This window comes from Schistocerca americana, chromosome X, assembly GCF_021461395.2.
Source record: "Schistocerca americana isolate TAMUIC-IGC-003095 chromosome X, iqSchAmer2.1, whole genome shotgun sequence".
Classification (NCBI taxonomy): Eukaryota; Metazoa; Arthropoda; class Insecta; order Orthoptera; family Acrididae; genus Schistocerca; species Schistocerca americana.
The window spans coordinates 242644148-242664816 of record NC_060130.1 but is presented as its reverse complement, the minus strand read 5'-3'; the positions used below and the strand labels follow the sequence as shown (position 1 = coordinate 242664816).

At 46.5% G+C, this 20669-nt stretch overlaps 1 protein-coding gene across 1 annotated transcript in view; it reads right to left on the bottom strand.

Moving 5' to 3' along the window:
- Window positions 1-20669, bottom strand: part of LOC124554821 (protein sickie) — a 1236186-nt gene that overhangs the window by 1001508 nt on the left and 214009 nt on the right. The window contains exon 2 of the mRNA XM_047128484.1: window positions 7284-7401. The gene's annotated coding sequence lies outside the window, so the exon portion shown is untranslated. The remainder of the gene's footprint in view (window positions 1-7283; window positions 7402-20669) is intronic.

Here is a 20669-nt window from a genome sequence, read left to right as displayed (position 1 = left end):
GCCGACAGTTGAAGAGGGTCGTAATGTGTAATTGGCAGACATCTATCCAGACCATCACTCAGGAATTCCAAACTGCATCAGGATCCACTGCAGGTACTATGACAGTAAGGCGAGAGGTGAGACAACTTGGATTCATGGTCGAGCGACTGCTTGTAAGCCACACATCACGCCGATAAATGCCAAACGACGCCTCGCTTGGTGTAAGGAGCGTAAACATTGGACGATTGAACAGCGGAAAAACGTTGTGTGGAGTGACGTATCACGGTACACAATGTGGCGTTCCGAATGCAGGGTGAACGTCATCTGCCAGCGTGTGTAGTGCCAACACTTAAAATCGGTGGCGATGGTGTTACGGTGTGGTCGTGTTTTTCATGGTCCCCTTGTTGTTCTGCGTGGTACTATCACAGCACAGTCCTATATTGATGTTTTAAGCACCTTCTTGCTTCCCACTGTTGAAGAGCTATTCGGGGCTGGCGATTGCATCTTTCAACACGATCGAGCAGCTGTTCATAATGCACGGCCTGTGGCGGAGTGGTTACACGACAATAACATCCCTGTAATGGACTGGTCTGCACAGAGTCCTGACCTGAATCCTACAAAATACCTTTGGGACGTTTTGGAACGCCCACTTCGAGCCAGGCCTCACCGACCGACATCGATACCTCTCCTCAATGCAGAACTCCGTGAAGAATGGGCTGACATTCCCCAAGAAACCTTCCAGCACCTGATTGAACGTATGCCTGCGAGAGTGGAAGCTGTCATCAAGGCTAAGGGTGGCCAGCACCATATCGAATTCCAGGATTACGGATGGAGGGCGCCACGAACTTGTAAGTCATTTTCAGCCAGGTGTCCCGATACTTTTGATCACATAGTGTAGGTGCCTTGTGACAGCGTTTGGCGCTGATACAAGTAGTTATCTGCCATCACTAAAGTCTTTCTGTCTCTGTTCCTAACCGGTCGGATATTGCACACTGACTTGACACGCTTAACGTTCTGATATGCTTCCTCTACCCTATGTCAGGACATGTCAGTATAAAATGAGTCTCGCCTTGTGGGTCCTTTGTTACAAGCTAGCAGTAACTCAGTTGCACGTGGGTACTAGTACTATGTATGACTGTGTCCATTATCTTCTGGGGGACACAGCAGAAGGATGCCTGGGAGCATTATTTACCTTTACTTGTTTTAGGAAGGAAAGAAGATTATGATTTAATGTCCACACCGATTTGAGGTCACGAGACACGGACCACAAGCTCACATTCGGGAAGGGTTTCGGTTTTGTCCTTTCCATAGTAACCACCGTGGCATTTGTCTAAGCGACTCAGAGGAAAGGCACTATACATAAATGAGGATGGCTGGACCAGTATTTGAACAACTATCCTGCCGAATTCGGGCATGCTCATGTTATAGCGACAGTGAAATCCAGTGGAGGTTTCGTGATGGCCTGGGAATTTGTTTTATTGATTTGGGGTCAAAAGAATTGTTTCCATCGATTGCAAAATGAGAGCCGATGTTACGAAAACTTTTTAAATGGTACTACACTTCCCACGGTGTCGTAATAGTTTGCCGGCTGCGGTGGCCGTGCGGTTCTAGGCGCTGCAGTCCGGAACCGCTGCACTGCTACGGTCGCAGGTTCGAATCCTGCCTCGGGCATGGATATGTGTGATATCCTTAGGTTGGTTAGGTTTAAGTAGCTCTAAGTTCTAGGGGACTGGTGACCTAAAATGTTAAGTCCCATAGTGCTCAGAGCCATTTGAACCATTTGAACGTAATAGTTTAGTATCCTTTTTCTTAGAAGCACAGTTTAGTTCCTATTGGTAGACTTAAGAACACAACATCGTTCTTAGAAGTAGGTCACTTCACTTTAATTTTCTATGCTTCGGCTTCAAAGACACGCAGATGGCAGCAATAATACACTAATGTAAGTGAGACCCAAAAAGACTACATCTGACTGAAACCAACTTTATACTGTAGATTAGGCTTTGACTAAGTAACAGATCAATTATCTCCGAACCGTGTCAGCAACAGTTCACCATAGTTCAGAAATAGTGAAACTAAATGTTGCCTTCAGTGCCTCAGGACTACATGATGAATTTTCACCGATGTTTCAGCATTTAATTAGCTGCGGAAGAGGGCACACATACTATAAGCTATATTGGTTGCGTCTTAGGTTGATACACAGAGCCAGAAGGAAGGTAATTTCGTGCATAAATCGACGGAAAAAATGTTCGATGTGTTTCTCTCTTATAGCCAGTTAGTCTTTCTCGATCAAAATTCATAGCCAACTACTATGTTCACCGCAGCCGTTTCAAATGCGAACACAAAGAAGGATAGCAAATAACAAAATTTTACTTATTGTGGTTATACAGTACAGCAAGAAGAAGAGTACATGACTAAATTTGCAGGTGATGTGCGGATACACAGGGCGTGAAATTTAGTACAATGTGCTGACACCTCTGGCAAGAACAACGGCTCTAACACGGCTGTGCATCGAGTCGAACGGATCTTGGACGACAGGTACTGGTAAGTTATTCCGTTTTGCTTCAGTCCTGAGTCAGAGCTCGTCTATTGCACTGGTTGTTTTGTGATGGCGCACCAGTCTCTCGTCAACCCATGACCAGATGTTTTCAGTGAATGATAGATCTGATGAACGTGCTGACCAAAACACCAGTCGAGCACGCTGTGTCGTGATAGGTCAGGACCTCACTGGAAACATACTGTTGTGCCAAGGTCCCACCTGGTGCAGCACTCAGCTCTTGTGACTACTCAGCAAAACGACTTCATAAGGAGGGCATCGCAAGTCAGCACGGAAACTATATGTCAGGTCAAAAATGTCCAAGAACCAGTATTCAGCAAGATGATGATGTGAAAGTCACCGGACAGGGCTTCTGAAAGAGAAGTTGCAACACCCTTAATAGTACCACCAGGTTTGTGAAGTAGCTGTTATGACAGAAGGACGGGAGCATGACGTCACGGTTGTTAAAGAGCCGGGCCTTGTACCCTGGCTTAGAGGGAAACAGTTATTCTATCATAGGCAGCTGGTGGCCGCTGCCTGTGTGAAGTCTGACTGTAAACGACTTAGCGGCTTTCCACTGGCGAGTCACCTGCTGGGCGACAGCAATCTGCCAAAGGTTATCATCCATGCCAGAGGGCACTGTTTGACCACCAACCCCAGTGCGCTTACCACCTAGTTGCAGAAGCAGGCTAGCATCTGAGACCACTTTCTGCGGTCCACCACTGGCTGCTGACCCCACCCCAAGTCAGCGCCTCTGCTACTGTAGTCACCGCAGCTTCTCGCCAGCTGCCGTCATCGCCATGGAGAACATGCAGTGAGCCGCCCTTCTGGCGGGCTACACGCTACATCAGCAGTGGCCACTTACCTCACGGAGGCCACTGACCACCTGCATAACAGTAGTGGGATGTAGTATCGATAAGCCATGATCCTGCCACGGTTGATTTCTGACAAGATGGTAGACGTTTCGCCTTCTCACGCGAGGCTTTAACCCGATCTTGTCACAAACAATGAACATTGCAACGCAATTTCTGAATGAGTAAATGCGCTCCGTCTCCACTGCTGTAATGGAGTAAACCACTAATTCAACCAGCATTAACTTTCATGAAGGGTAATGTCTTGCACCTGCTGCCACTCCATTGCAACTACGCCATGGGAGGTAGATGTACTGCCATGCATCCTCACCTAGCACAGCCAGCTGCACCTGCCACCAAAGAGGTCGCTCATACCGTCCGCTATACTGTGGTCTTGCATTAGGTTGTTGAACAACTATGTCATGCGGACGTCAGGGATATGTCACAGCCACCGGCCTTAACACATCACAAATGTAACAGTTGTTGTCCAAAGTACCGGCTATGCCAAACAGAGGTGATTGTGTTGTGTAATCTATGGTAATTGACACCGTAAAGCGAGGTGCTGGAACCATATAAAGAGGACGAATGCAATATGGCCATATTCGTTAACATGCACAAGTTTATCGTGATGCTGTACGCCGAACTGGGATGCGGCCGAAAAGACTGCATGGAGCTAGTCGTGAGTCTAGTGTTGCCATTAGGCACACCACTGTCGCCACTATCGGCGCCTCTCTCTGCTACCGTGTCAAAGAAAGCCACAATGATGGTGACCGTGCTGATATACTGCTGTGTTCCAGACATCGTCGCACTGTCCGTAATGATAGCCGTTTTGCTACAAAGAAGCCCATTTCTTGAATCAAGGTTAGTGACGTGGCTGAACGGTACTGCAAGTCCAAGCGAACAGTATGGCTGTCTCCAGGATGAACTTTCACTCTGCAGTGGAGTATGCACTGATTTCTTATGTCTTGACTGGTTAAAAAAATGGTTCAAATGGCTCTGAGCACTATGGGACTTAACATCTGTGGTCATCAGTCCCCTAGAACTTAGAACTACTTAAACCTAATTAACCTAAGGACATCACACACATCCATGCCCGAGGCAGGATTCGAACCTGCGACCGTAGCAGTCGCGCGGTTCCGGACTGCGCGCCTAGAACCGCTAGACCACCGCGGCCGGCGACTGGTTAAAACTGTATGCCAGTCCGGCACTTGGAACTATAGAATTTCACCGGCAAGTGCTGAGTGTGGAGCACATGACGCAAAAAGCAAGTTCGAGTCCCCGTCTTGCACACAGTTTTAGTCTACCAATAAGTTCCATTGGATCTGTCCTCTCGGGCGTTTGTCGCGTGGGGCCGTTGAAATCCTGTACTGTGTTGAGTATGGCCCACTTGAACCCATCGGCTCTATATCTGCATAACAGTAATGGGATCCTGATCAACGCGAGCACCAATGTCGAGGAAAGATATACTGTAGTATCGATGAGCCATGATCCTGCCACTGTTGATTTCTGACATGTGATGGTAGACGTTTCGCCTTCTTACGCGAGGCTTAACGCAATCTTGTCACAAACAAAAAACATTGCAACGCAATTCCTGCATGAGTAAATGCGCTGCGCAGTCTTTCTTTATACAGGGTGTTAAAAATGTGTCGACTACTTTGAGAGGTGATAGTACCCATCGAAACAAGAAAAATAAGTCTAGTGAACATGGGTCCGGAAATGCAGACTTTCTGAGATAAATCCACGAATCATGGGTCTGGAAATGCATACTTTCCGCGATAAACGCATGTTTACAGGAGGTGTTCAAAGTGGTGTCCATTCATGACAGTGCACCCCTCTGCCCTCCGACGTAAGGGATGACGCATCTTTTGAAGTATACCCGGTTGTTATTGTACCTGTTGGCACGCACTGAATACTCGACCCTGTAGTGTCCGCACGTCATTCATTGGCGTGGCGTAGACCATACCAATTCCTTCAAGTGCCGCCATAACCAAAAGTCTAGGGGACTGCGGTCTGGGGAACGAGCGAGCTATGATCTTCGAAAATGGAAGCGTAGTGATTCAAATCCTTTCATACGAGTTAACGTGAATATACTCCTATTAGTACGTAGAAGCTCGTCGACATCGGTTAGGACATATGTGTAGCCTTGTCTGGTACGTTTACACTGTTGTTTTGTAGTAATGTGCTCTCTGATTCTTCGTTTCTGACTGTGCGCCATGGGGACCCACAAGCGCCATTCCAACTAAAGTTACGAGGGTGAGTCAAATTAAAACCTTAAATATTTTTTTAAATATTATTTATTGTGCAGAAGTGGTATAAAGCTGTATCACTTTTCAACATCATCTCCCCCACGCTCAATGCAAGTCCTCCAGCACTTACAAAGTGCATAAATTCCTTTAGAAAAAAATTCTTTTGTTAGTCCGCGCAGCCACTCAAGCACTGCGTGGCGTACCTCTTCATCAGAACGGAATTCCTTTCCTCCCATTGCGTCTTTTACTGGTCCAAACATGTGGAAATCACTTGGGGCAAGGTCTGGTGAGTATGGTGGATGAGGAAGACACTCAAAATGCAGGTCTGTGATTGTTGCAACTGGTGTACGGGCGGTGTGAGGCCTTGCATTGTCATGTTGCAAAAGGACATCTGCTGACAGCAATCCACGTCGCTTTGATTTGATTGCAAGCTGCAGATGATTTTTTAGGAGATCTGTGTATGATGCACTGGTGACAGTGATCCCTCTAGGCATGTAACGCTCCAAAATGACGCCTTTTTCGTCCCAAAAGAGAGTCAGCATAACCTTCCCTGCTGATGGTTTTGTTCGAAACTTCTTTCGTTTTGGTGATGAGGAATGGCGCCATTTCTTGCTCGCTCTCTTCGTTTCCGGTTGGTGGAAGTGAACCCAGGTTTCGTCCCTAGTAACGATTCTTGCAAGTAAGCCATCACCTTCTCGTTCAAAGCGCCGAGGAAGTTCTTCACAAGCATCAACACGTCGTTTTCTCATTTCAGGAGTCAGCTGCCGTGGCACACTTTGTGAAACTGGAGCACATCATGCACAATGTGGTGTGCTGACCCATGACTAATCTGTAAACGTGCTGCAATGTCATTCAGTGTCACTCGGCGGTTTTCCTTCACTATGGCTTCAACTGCTGCAATGTTCTGTGGAGTCACAACTCGTTGTGCCTGACCTGGACGAGGAGCATCTTCCACTGAAGTCACACCATTTGCGAACTTATACTCCATTCTTAGACTTGCTGCTGTGACAAACATGCATCACCGTACTGAACCTTCATTCGTCGATGAATTTCAATAGGTTTCAAACCTTCACTACGCAAAAACCGAATAACAGAACGCTGTTCTTCCCTGGAGAAAGTCGCAAGTGGGGCGGCCATCTTTATACTGATACTGCGACGGTATGTGTGCATCTGCACTATGCTGGCACTTACAGGCCATTCTGCACGCTAATGTAGCACGCTTACCAACTTAGAGGATAACGGCGCGAAATTTCGATTTGTTATTACAAATTTAAGGTTTTCATTTTACTCACCCTCGTTAAAGACCTATAACCTGCATCGACTGATTTCCATGTTACTATGTTGCAACCACGGAGCGGTCGTCACGAATATAACCATGGAAGCCAACAAGCTTAACGTTCGTCTCCAATGGATAAATCACCATAAACTGTGTTATATGCCCTCAGCTTGTGAGACACTGTAGTGAAGTTTGAAATTCAACCCGTCATACTGGCAAATATACTAATCATAATGCTTTAGGCCACGATCTCTCGTCTCTTTATTGGCTAAAAGTGGGCGGTGAAATCTTTCACTGCCATGATTGTAACCAGCTGCTCCCGCGCCCTGTGTCAACATACCTAGCGACCGGAGCTACGTAGCCGAATACTCCCTATTATGAGAGTAAGAGGTACTTACTGACAGCTTCGATGACATCGGCGAGCAGCACGCCGTCCACCACATCGGCTTGTAGGTCGAGCACGCGGCGCTTGCAGCGGGCCTTCTCCAGGTAGTGGTTGGCCCAGTCCGTGTACACCTGCAAGCATCACATCGTATCGCATTACATCACATCGTACCACGCTCAGGCTTTTATACGGGAGAGTATAGTCGTCCAGAATGCTGGAAGGCTGATAATTCGACAAGTGAACATTCTAAATCAGGAATGTGCTCCTTATATTCGCCTTAAACTGGCCAGCTAGTCCTACGTCATCTCCGAACCCGCCGTCTACGTACGCTCGGAGGCACGACACGTGAGTCTCCGCGGCTACCCACTCGTCACTTGAATCTATTGTCGTGTACACGTCTCGCTCAGAAAGGAGACCGTCTACACTATTTCGCTTGTATAACAGCGGGCTCGCAACATTTCTGCTACATACAAAACCTTTTTTAAAGGAATTTCCCCCCTTAGACTAAAATTATTATTCATTTACAGAATGAGATTTTCACTCTGCAGTGGAGTGTGCACTGATATGAAACTTCCTGGCAGATTAAAACTGTGTGCCGGACCGAGACTCGAACTCAGGACCTTTGCCTTTCGCGGTCAAGTGCTCTACCAACTGAGTTAACCAAGAACGACTCACGCCCCGTCCTCACAGCTTTACTTCTGCCAGTATCTCGTCTCCTACCTTCCAAACTTTACAGAAGCTCTCCTGCGACCTTGCAGAACTAGCACACTCCACTGCAGAATGAAAATCTCTGCTACGGTTACGTACGTTCCTTACCTCGCCACGTGCCCACAACACCACTCGGCGGCATTCAGTCTCGCTTTCGGCAGTGGTCATAATGTTTTGGCTCATAACTGTATCAGTGACTTCACTCTGTACCAATTTTCGTTTGAGGCTACATGAATATTTTCTCATGGTGGAGAAGAAATATACAACAATACAACCATTTTGTTTGCATTGGCCGAAATTTATATGCCTTTCATCTGAACCGTGAATTACAGCATGAAACTTATTCCACAAATCACTCCTCGTCTAATGGAATACATTTACAATTTTGTACACTCAGTCAATTAATTTTCGTCTTACACCCTCCATTTGCCGCAGTGGCTACACCGGTTCCCGTGAGATCACCGAAGTTAAGCGCTGTCGGGCGTGGTCGGCGCTTGGATGGGTGACCATAATACAGTCCGCCATGCGCTGTTGCCAAATGTTCAAATGTTTGTGAAATCTTATGGGTCTTAACTGCTAAGGTCATCAGTCCCTAAGCTTACACACTACTTAACCTAAATTATCCTAAGGACAGACACACACACCCATGCCCGAGGGAGGACTCGAACCTCCGCCGGCACCAGCCGCACAGCCCACGACTGCAGCGCCTTAGACCGCTCGGCTAATCCTGCGCGGCCGCTGTTGCCATTTTTCGGGGTGCACTCAGCCTCGTGATGCCAATTGAGGGGCTACTCGACCGAATCGTAGGGGCTTCGGTCAAGAATACCATCATAACGACCGGGAGAGCGGTGTACTGACCCCACGCCCCTCCTATTCGCATCCTCCACTGAGGATGACACGACGGTCGGATGGTCCCGGTAGGCCACTCGTGGCCTGAAGACGGAGTGCTTACACCCTCCATAGTATCACGAAACACAGCTTCGCTAAAGGCCATCTGATCCCGACAATCTGTCATTTCACTTTGTCAGTGCTACTTCACAGCTGCAAGGTCGTGTACTCGTCTTGCGTACTAACAATGAGTCACGACTAGCGTTACACTCCTGCATACTTAAGTAAGAGAGAACGAGTCGACGCTTATGAAGGAATCGATCGCCGTAGACTCAGACTCGAATATTCGCGGAACTACAGCAGGAACGAAGGCAGTCCGTTAGCACTGATGTAACAGCGGCGCCTCGATTTGTAAAGTATGCATCCAGCAGCTTTAGATTTGTACTCGCTCCGTTTCCGATCTCTAGTGAACAATCCATGATTTTCAAGGTACAAATGGAACGAGAGATTGCTGTGCACAGCAACTTCATTCCTCAGTTGGTGGCGGTGCGACCAGGAAACAAAGGACGGCGTATAACGAAAAGACAACACACACTGTGAACAACTAATTTGACCACGCAGATCAAAGTTTCCACGCAGATCAAAGTAACCAACGCTTGACGCTATCTGACTGAATTTCCGTACGTTATTTGGTTATTTGATACACTGGGGGGAAACTAAAGTTTTACAGTTTATAATGTTTGTGAAAACAGATTTAGAGTGCTTCACACGATCGTTAAAGTAACAGTTTGGTGGCTTTAGTGATAAACAAAGTCTGACTATCTTCGCAAGTAATTTGTCTTATCGTTACACTGTTGAACACCGACAGATGGCCATCAAGAACACTGGTAAACACACGAACCTGAGGTACATGTTTGCTTACATTTGGTACAGTCGGGCAGATGTTTGTGGAACCTCTCCTCCTTTGTGACGCATGTTGTTACTAGATGATCAAGTTCCATACATTATGTCACTGAAGTTCTTTGGAACGACAAAGAAGAAGTATTTAATTCAATGGAAAAGTTTTGGTGTCGTAATGGGCAGCTCTAAAAGGTGTATACACAGAGGAAAGAGATCAGAGAATTGGCCAGACAAGAGATGGAAGGAGACTGTAGCACGACGCTAGGCTTGTTCCATGAAAACATAATGATAAAATACAAGGGCGTGCTGAAAAGTAGTGCCTCCATATTTATAATGTGAAAACTCTCAAAACTTTTTAAATAAAACAAACATTATTATCGTTCTACATCTTTATTCTTCATGTCTACATATTTATTTCTCTACATAGTCACCCTGGCGACGAACACATTTCTCCTAACGAGAGACCAGTTTTTTCATACCGTCACTGTAGAACATTTGATTTTGTTGACGGAGTCACAACCACACTGCTGCTTCATCGCTGCCAAAAAGAAGTATTCGAAGGTGTTCATTAACTTTTCGAATGAGATGAAAATCTAAAGGGGCCAAGTCGGGACTTTATGGGGGATAATCGATGAGAGTGAACCCAAGGCAGCGGGTTGTTGGAGATGTCACAACACTCGTGTGTGGTCTGGCATTGTTATACTGAAGAAGTGGGTGCTGCATGTGTGGACGAACTCTTCAATTCGTGCTTTCAATTTTCCACGCAGCGACATATACACATACATACATACTTACATTTCTACATTTCAAAGTTGTGCCAAATATGAATGGTCGCCTGCCTCTAACATGGATTTATTTCTCCATCACGTAATCGACATGGCTACGTTACGCACTACCATGCTACACGCTGCAATTAGGAGCCCTCTAGCGGAAGAGGGCTGGCATTACTCTTCAGCACGTCGTCGTAGTAGTGGCTCATGTGATTCTCTGGAAGAATTCTAAAACAGTATAAAAATTCCACTCAGATCGATGTGTAGGAACAGTTCTCGAATATCGTTCACTAACTTCGTAGTCGTGGACCCTTGCCAAGACGGGTTGCAGAGAGAGAGAGAGAGAGGGGGGGGGGAGAAGGGGGGGAAGCGATAGATAGATAGAGAGAGAGAGAGAGAGAGAGAGAGGGAGGGAGGAGGGGTATAAGAGAAGATTGAAAGTAGATCTGCATGTTTTGTTTAGTCACTGTGAGATCATCATAGAAGTGCCCACCATCTACACGGTCGGAAATAAAAATTTGTACACCTGGAAAGACGACGCCGATTATGATCCGATGACGGCATATGTTCCTTGGGTATAGTAGATGTACAGATAATGGTTTCAGCGTCGTCCGGCAATAGATAGCGTAGTGGCATAAGTATCAGACCATCATCTGTGTCTACCCTTTGATAAGGAATGCTCACAGCCAGAAGGCTCAGTGTGGTGCTAACGTGTGAAGCTAGCAGGCAACCAGGCCACGGCGACGAGAGTTTGAAAGGGGTCAAACAATGACCTTCCGAGAGGCGGGACGGTCCTTCTGGAGAACTGCCACACAAGCTGGAACTGCAGCGTCAGTTGTGCAATAACGCTGGCATCAGTGGTCACGTGAACATCCTCACACACGTAGACGAGGTTCTGGACTTGCACACAGTATAGACGCCTGCCAGGATCGTCGTATTGTAAGGGCAGCAGTGGCAGATCGTACAGCTACCACAGCACAGATAAGATGGCTTGTGAGCGAAAAGTGTCAACACGAACTGTTGCGAGTCTGTTATTAGCAATGGGACTACGGGGACACACACCTCTAGCCCCTCTTCAACTCATGTCATAACATCGACGTGCACGGCTCCACTGGTGCCATCAAGGGATCAAAAATGGTTCAAATGGCTCTGAGCACTATGGGACTTACCTTCTGAGGTCATCAGTCCCCTAGAATTTAGAACTACTTAAACCTAACTAACCTAAGGACATCACACACATCCATGCCCGAGGCAGGATTCGAACTTGCGACCGTAGCGGACGCGCGGATCCAGACTGTAGCGCCTAGAACCGCTCGGCCACTCCGGCCGGCGTCAAGGGACCACTTGGTCTTCAGTGATGAAAGCATATTTTGCCTGCAGGCAAGTGATGGTCGTTTGAGTGTACGATGTAGACCTGGTCGTCCCTGTCCCGAAGAGTGCGTTCATCCATAGGCCTTATGGTCTGTGGTGCGATAAGCTACAACTGTCGTTCACCTTTGGTGTATCTGGATGGAACGCCAACCAGCCAGCGCTCGGTATGTGCAGAATGTTGTTAGACCCTTTCTTTTGCAGTTCTTTCAACAGGAATGTGATGTGTTGTTCCAACAGGATAACGCTCGTCCGATCTCCGGGCCGGCCGCGGTGGCCGTGCGTTTCTAGGCGCTTCAGTCCGGAACCGCGTGACTGCTACGGTCGCATGTTCGAATCCTGCCTCGGGCATGGATGTGTGTGATGTCCTTAGGTTAGTTAGGTTTAAGTAGTTCTAAGTTCTAGGGGACTGATGACCTCAGATGTTAAGTCCCATAGTGCTCAGAGCCATTTCAACCATTTGAACCGATCTCCGGACTTGTCTCCAATCCAAACATTTGGTATAGGATGGGACGAGGAATGACTCGTGCGACTCATCAACCAACAACTCTCACAGAACTACCTGAACAGATTGAGCAGGCGTGGCATGGTGTATCCCAGGACAGATTCGCTATCTGTACGATCGACCGGATGTCAGACTCAGCGCCTGCATTTCCGCCCGTGGAGGCTACACGACGTACTAATATTGGTGTTTCAGCTTGGTTAGATACCTGGCACCTCAAAACGGCTTGTGCTATTGATCTGTAAATGTAATCATTTCATGTGCTCCGTATGCACTGTTGTAACAATAAATCTTGAATTAACTGGAAATCTCTAAAAGGGTGGACTATTTTTTTCCCGCGGCGTATTTATAATGGGAGTCCCTGTGTGAAAATTGTTGTTCCTATGTACATCATTTACAAACTTTGTAAGAAATGAGAACCAAAATAAAAAAAAGAATCATACTGCCTCAGTCACATACGATATAGTGGTTTATGGAGTAAGATATCGACAGAGAGAATAATAGGTATTTAACACGTAGTTTCTAACTGAATCTGCGATTACTAACGCTCTGACAGTGTCGGTATGGCCGCATGGCTCAACAGAAATGGCTTTGGGCTCCGAGCTGGCATAACTTCAACTACGATGGCAATGTTTTGCACTGGCCCAGTCGTGTCAAACCGCGCACGCGTATCGTCCTATGCGAGCGATCGATTGACATTTTTGTAGAGTAATAAAGGGAATCCCTAGATACGACTGGACGCCTGTGCACTGTATCTTAACATTAACAGGAACGGGCTAATTTTTGACATGTACGTTCCGTTACTATTCACTAACATCCTCTGCATTGGGCAAGTTAGGGGATCTATCCAGTGGATACTGCAAGGGGAAGAAAATGGCATTCATATCTTCAGGTAACAGCTAGCTGGTCACTGAGCAAGCCTGAAATATCAGCTGGTTAACTTTTCGTGCTTGTAAGCGTAACGTTTATACACGAAAACGAGGTTGTAAGCTTTAATCGGTCAGGTGACACAGGTATTATTACAGTGGGCACGTATTCTACAGTAGTGATGTTGAAATCGCTGTCCGTACAAAGAATAAGCTGGCGCAGTGCTAAAGTCGTTAGATACGAATTTGGCACAAGCGAGTTTCATAGTTATGTTTGACCATCGAAGTTAAGAAATCCGATGGTACTTCCAAATCACTTAAGGGTACTTTCGGGATGGGTCCTATGAAAGGCTTGTGGCCGATTTCCTGCTCTGTCTTAAAAAATTACGAGCCTAGTGCAGAGTACAGATACGTGAACGTGAAAATCATCGACAAAATTTCGGAGGTTTCTCAGCGATATTTTCTGAGAACATTGGTAAAAGAGAACTGTCGCTTCTGGTGGCTCGTTACTGAGAAACTGCATTTCTATATATGACGGTAGTATCTGTTCCCGAAAGAACAGTTACCGTGGATGACTAAGCAGCATGGCTAGAAATGAAATGATAATTAAATGGACACCCTAGCTGCAAACAGGCGTTGATGTACTTCAATGTGGACATGTTGAAAATGTGTGCCCCGACCGGGACTCGAATCCGGGACCTCCTGCTTACACGGCAGACGCTCTATACATCTGAGCCACCGCGGGCACAGAGGATAGTGCGTCTGCAGGGACTTATCCCTTGCACGCTCCCCGTGAGATCCACATTCCCAACATGTCCACACCACTACATTCGTAGTGCGCCTAATAGATGTTTGCCCGTCATACTCATTACTCGTGGCAGATTAATCTACCCAAGTCTACCAAGTTCGGGCATAGCGTGTGCGTTCGCACAAGAAGGTCAATGGCCGGGAAGCCATATTTTAATTATATATGACGGTAGTATCTGTTCCCGAAAGAACAGTTACCGTGGATGACCATGCAGCTTTGCTAGAAATGAAATGATAATTAAATGGACACCATAGCTGCAGACAGGCGTTGATGTACTTCATTGGGCACATGTTGAAAATGTGTGCCCCGACCGGGGAAATTGCATTTCGTTTCATTTCTTATCATCATTGAGGAGCGCCGGAACAAAACCCGGTACATCCGCTTTAGCTGTATTCGCGTATTTGAGATGTAGCGGGGAGATACGGGAGTAATAATACGTGCTGCCACAAAATAATTTTCAGCACAACGCGACATCAAGTGTTTTATGGTGTGTTTCTTGCTTTTATAGCTTGTGGAGCCATTTAGAGATCACTATTTGTTACTTTCTGTATTAACAGCAAATGCGGAATTATCGGTTTTTGTTCCGGCGCTCCTCCATTTATCCTTCTGGATTGCACAGGAAAAATTCACACAGCGGTTCAGATGCGGCCGGGATGTGCTGTATGTCTTGTTTGAAACAGGCTTGTTCCTTTCACTCACAGCACTTGCGTTGAAAACTATTATACCTACAGTGGCCTAGCATGAAATACTGTTCACACGAAAATTAGATATACAATTGAATGGGGATATTGCTCAGCAAAGTTTTCGTTAACTTGAACTTTGCTACGAACAGTTATGGTTACTGATATTATAATTATGTCTCCTAAGCACAATCTACTTGTTACATAGAAATTAGCTGGCTAGTTTCCGTTTCATGAATGCCTAGCTAACTGTAAGAGCACCGAGATGCTCCTGCGAGAAAACTCGGTTCTTGTAGTTAACAATCGTACGCATCCCGCATGTCACATTTCACACACATACATCATACAATTACTTAATCAAACACGTACCTTAAAGACAGTTAAGGCCAGATGTTTTATCACATAATATTTGTGATGATAGTTCCTTCAGAATGAAGCTATCATTAATTAAATTTTACTGTATTCCCGAGTGAATACGCAATTTATCTTTGCCTTATGGACCACATAGGCAGTATCGTATAACATAGTATAATGTAGTATAGTATAGTATAGTGTAATATCGTAGCACCTGATAAGCCTCCGTCCATATGCAATGAGGCCTACTGTCTTCAGCTAGAGAAAATACCGATAGCTTCACCGTTCGAACTCACCCAGCTGCAGCTACGATCTTAATAATACAGTAAGAAACAATGCTGCTGAAATCAGTGCCGGCCGGTGTTGCCGAGCGGTTCTAGGCGCTTCAGTCTGGAACCGCGAGACCGCTACGGTCGCAGGTTCGAATCCTGCCTATGGCATGGATGTGTCTGATGTCCTCAGGTTAGTTAGGTTTAAGTAGTTCTAAGTTCTAGGGGACTGATGACCTCAGATATTAAGCCCCATAGAGCTCAGAGCTTTTTATTTTGAAACCAGTAAGGTTACAACATGCATTTTCCGGAGGCCACAAATGTGTGCTTCAATTTATGCATTGATAACTTTCGTAAATAGCACCAAAGGTGTGAAATAACACAATGAAGGAGAGAATATAATTTTGAAAACTTTAATGAGGAATGGGTCCAAAGCATTTATTTATTTATTTATTGAATGTAATCATTTCACTTATGGATGTTAAAAATATTTGTTGCGATTGAAATTTCAAAATTCTATCTGTTTCGAGGATACTGAAGGCAAACATTGTCACCGTGTGAAATACGCTGGAATTAAAAATACGGTAATAGAACGTTGACACTAAAAACATAAGTAGTGCTCACGTGGGATATTATAACTCACGCAATAATGTTAAGCCATGATGTACTGGAACATTGTTTCCAGCAGTGCAAATGAATTTTTTTTCTTTATCATCATTTCATTCCTTCGACCCAGAGGACATAGCCCAGACTCAAAGCGGAAAAATGCTCTGCTCATCAGGGAAAAAATTTCAACCATACAATGATGAAATGAAGATCTTAAAAAGATGACTTGTGTGCAGATGTTTTAAATTACATAAACGGAGGATTTTCATTGATGACATTTAAAACAACAGCTAGGAAAACGTTGTAGGCATTTGAAGACAATGGGTTGCTAGAAAGTTAAGACAAATGCTGTACTGTATTGCACTTCAGTACCACGTGATGGGAGGGACCTGCATTCGGAGAAATAATGAATATACACTGATAAGCCAAATCTTTATGACCGTTGCCCACCGCGACATTGGATGCCACCTGGTGGCGTTGCGGGCACGTGAAGTGATAAAAAAGTATGTAAGCGCAGCAGACATGGACGGGGGATAACCCTAGCGAAGGTATGGGTTGAAAATGGGGAAATCCATTGAGATAAACGACTTTGGCAAAGGGCAGATTATTATTACGCAGAGCCCGTGAACGAGTATCTCGAAAATGGCGAAGCTGGTCGAATGTTCAAGTGCTACTGTCGCGAGCATCTAAGGAATGAGGTAGGACCGTGAAACTACCACCAGGCGCTAAGTGGTTGAACGTCCCCGACCCTTCACAGAACGTCTGCTCTGTAAAGTAGGATATATGGTGATCTGTGGCATCTCTGCTGAAAGAGCAAAATGCTGGTGCACCCACAAGTGTTTTGGAGCACACCGTTCATCGTACTTCGTTGAACGTGGAACTCTGCAGCAGACCACGCCTACGTTTTCACATGTTGACCCAAAAACATCTTCAAATACGACTGCAGTGGGCACAGGACCATCGGAATTCGGCCGGCGATCAATGGAAACGGTTAGGCTTTTCGGGTGAGTCATATTTTCGCTACACTAGGTCGCTGGTCATCTCCACAAACGTTGTCATCGATGTGAACGGTAGCTCGAAACGTGCGATGCGCCACGGACTCAGGCTGGTGGGAGCAGTATTACGCTATGGGAGGCATTCTCCTGCGCCTGCATGGGACCTGTGGTAGTAATCGAAGACACGCTAACAGCTGTGAACCCCTGCATCCATTCACGCTTAATGTTTTCCGCCAGGGCAATGTCGTCTTCCAGTAGTATAATTGTCCGTGTCTCGGAGACACAACCGCGCTGAAGTGGTTGGAGGTGATTATAGTGAATACACGTCAATGTCTCGGCGACCAAATTCGCCTGATATAAAAGTTATGGAACTCATCTGGGTCGGGCGCCATCACCGCATACGCAAATCAGCGTGTCGTTATTTACGTGAATAACATGACCTGTGCGTGGACGTCTAATGCCACATACCTCCACAAACCTACCAATAAACTGTTGGGTCCCTGATACGCAGTATCAGTTATATGTTTTGTTCCAAAGACGGACAAACAAGCTGTTAAGCAGGTGGTGATAATGTTTAGGCTCATCAGTCAATATGGTTGCATGTGCGTTGGATTACGGGGACAGGTAAGGGACAGTATGGTTGTTACGAAAACATGGGAGTCAGGGTACAGATCACTAGGATGTGGGCCAGGAAAAGGTCATGAGGAGGAGAGAAAGTGGACGGATGGTGAGGGAGGGGAGTCCCGAAATCGGGAACGGATGAGCGGGGTAATCTCATAGAAGGGGTAGACTGCAGGGTGTATTTCGTTATCAGGCAGTGGAAGTTTGTTGAAATTACGCAGGGAAAGGATATGGAGTGTGTGTAAGTGTGGAACGGGTGGCATGTGCTTATATATGCACGGGAGCACACCAGGATTTGTGATTAGGGGTTTGGTTGTCGTTGGACTTTATCCATGGGGAGGCAAGACTCTACAAGTGCAGTTTACATATAAATCCCACAAAACCTACATTCACGCGGTGTATCTGACATGAATGTAGAAAATGAGAGGGCTGATAGAATGGATCATAACAAGCATATTTCACATAGCAATCCATGTCCGCATCTCATGACGTACGGTGCTAGGCGTCGTTGAACAGCGTCGCTCGCCGCCGAGAGGGTAGGCACACAACATGCCATCCGAGCCATCATGGCCGCAGGTCTGCAGGGCACCGTTTTCAATGTACACTACTGGCCATTAAAATTGCTACACCACGAAGATGACGTGCTACAGACGCTAAATTTAACCGACATGAAGAAGATGCTGTGATATGCAAATGATTAGCTTTTCAGAGCATTCACACAAGGTTGCCGCCGGTGGCGACGCCTACAACGTGCTGACATGAGGAAAGTTTCCAACCGATTTCTCATACACAAACTGCGGTTGACCGGCGTTGCCTGGTGAAACGTTGTTGTGATGCTTTGTGTAAGGAGGAGAAATGCGTACCACCACGTTTCCGACTTTGATAAAGGTCGGGTTGTAGCCTATCGCGATTGCGGTTTATCGTATCGCGACATTGTTGCTAGCGTTGTTCGAGATCCAATGATTGTTAGCAGGATATGGAATCGGTGGGTTCAGGAGGGTAATACGGAACGCCGTGCTGGATCCCAACGGCCTCGTATCACTATCAGTCGAGATGACAGGCATCTTATCCCCATGGGTGTAACTGATCGTGCAGACACGTCTCGATCACTGAGTCAACAGATGGGGACGTTTGCCAGACAACAACCATCTGCACGAACAGTTCGACGACGTTTGCAGCAGCATGGACTATCAACTCGGAGACCATGGCTGCAGTTACCCTTGATGCTGCATCAGAGACAGGAGCGCCTGCGATTGTGTACTCGACGACGAACCTGGGTGCACGAATGGCAAAATGTCATTTTTTTGGATGATTCCAGGCTTTCTTTACTGCATCATGATGGTCGCATCCGTGTTCGGCGACATCGCAGTGAACGCACATTGGAAGCGTGTATTCGTCATCGCCATACTGGCGTATCGCCCGGCGTGATGATATGGAGCGCCATTGGTTACACATTTCGATCACCTCTTGTTCGCATTGATGGCACTTTGAACAGTGGACGTTACATTTCAGATGTGTTACGACCCGTGGATCTACCCATCATTCTATCCCTGCGAAACCCTTCATTTCAGCAGGATAATGCACTACCGCATGTTGCAGGTCCTGTACGGGTCTTTCTGGATACAGAAAATGTTCGACTGCTGCCCTGGCCAACACATTCTCCGGATCTCTCACCAATTGAAAACGTCTGGTCAATGGTGGCCGAGCAACTGGCTCGTCACAATACGCTAGTCACTACTCTTGATGAACTGTGGTATCGTGTTGAAGCTGCATGGACAGCTGTGCCTGTACACGCCATCCAAGCTCTGTTTGACTCAATGCCCAGGCGCATCAAGGTCGTTATTACGGCCAGAGGTGGTTGTTCTCGGTACTGATTTCTCAGGGTCTATGCACCCAAATTGGGTGAAAATGTAATCACATGTCAGTTCTAGTATAATATATTTGTCCAATGAATACCCGTTTATCATCTCCATTTCTTATTGGTGTAGCATTTTTAATGACCAGCAGTGTATATGTGTCATCAAGGTATATGAGACGTCGGGGTAAAGATTCATAACCTTTATTTGAAAACAGTTACAAAGGTGCTCGAAATTACGCTCTCCTGCTGGAGTGCACGCCGTGCAACGACGCTAGAGTGACTGTCGCACTCCTTCAAACACTCCTGGCAATGTGGAAACTGCATCGGGGGCTGCCATAATGCGAGCAGTCAGCTGCCCACCAGTCTCAATGAGTGTTTCATAGACAACAGGATTCAGGTGTCCCCAGAAGAAAAAAATCAATGGGCGTCAAGCAGGGAGAACATGCAAGCCATGCCACTGTCCCACTGCGCCCTGTCCTGTTCTCACCAAAGGTTTCATCCAGATGCATTAGCACTGCATGTGCGAAGTGCGCAGGTGCACCAATGTGTTGGTACCACATTCGCTGTCGCACGTTGAGTAGAGCATGTTCCAACAACTCTGGCAGAGTTTCTCGTAAAAGAGAAAAAAAATGAGTATCTGTTTGCCTCCAGTCGCCGTTGGAAAGTGTATAGACCGACCAGATATCGCCTACCAAGCAGGTACAAATATCGACAGCGAAGCGATCTTGGTGACCAGTAACAAAGGCAGCGTACGGATTTTCCAGTGCCCACACGTGTTGATTGTAGCTGTTGAACATAACCTCTCATGTAAAGGATGCCTCATCGCCGGCCAGTGTGGCCGAGCTGTTTTAGGCACTTCAGTCTGGAACCGCGCGACCGCTACTGTCGTAGGTTCGAATCCTGCCTCGGGCATGGATGTGTGGTTAGTTAGGTTTCATTAGTTCTAGGCGACTGATGACCTCAGAAGTTAAGTCGCATAGTGCTCAGAGCCATTTGAACCATTTTTGAACCACGTCCGTCAGGCCTTCGCACCTGTAAAACTCCGGGTTGCGAAGTAGGCCTTAAATGCTCACGTGCCATTACGAGGATGTGTCAATGGAAAATGTGCCCCAAGTGGACCTGTCTCTTGTAGCGACATTTTGATGGCAGTAAATGTGTGTGGATCTGGCACTCGACGATTCAGAAACCGCCGAACGTACAAACGCTGGGCAGCGTGAGCATTTCCATCCGCCGCCCTGTAAGCACAGTACATGTCTGCCCATTCTT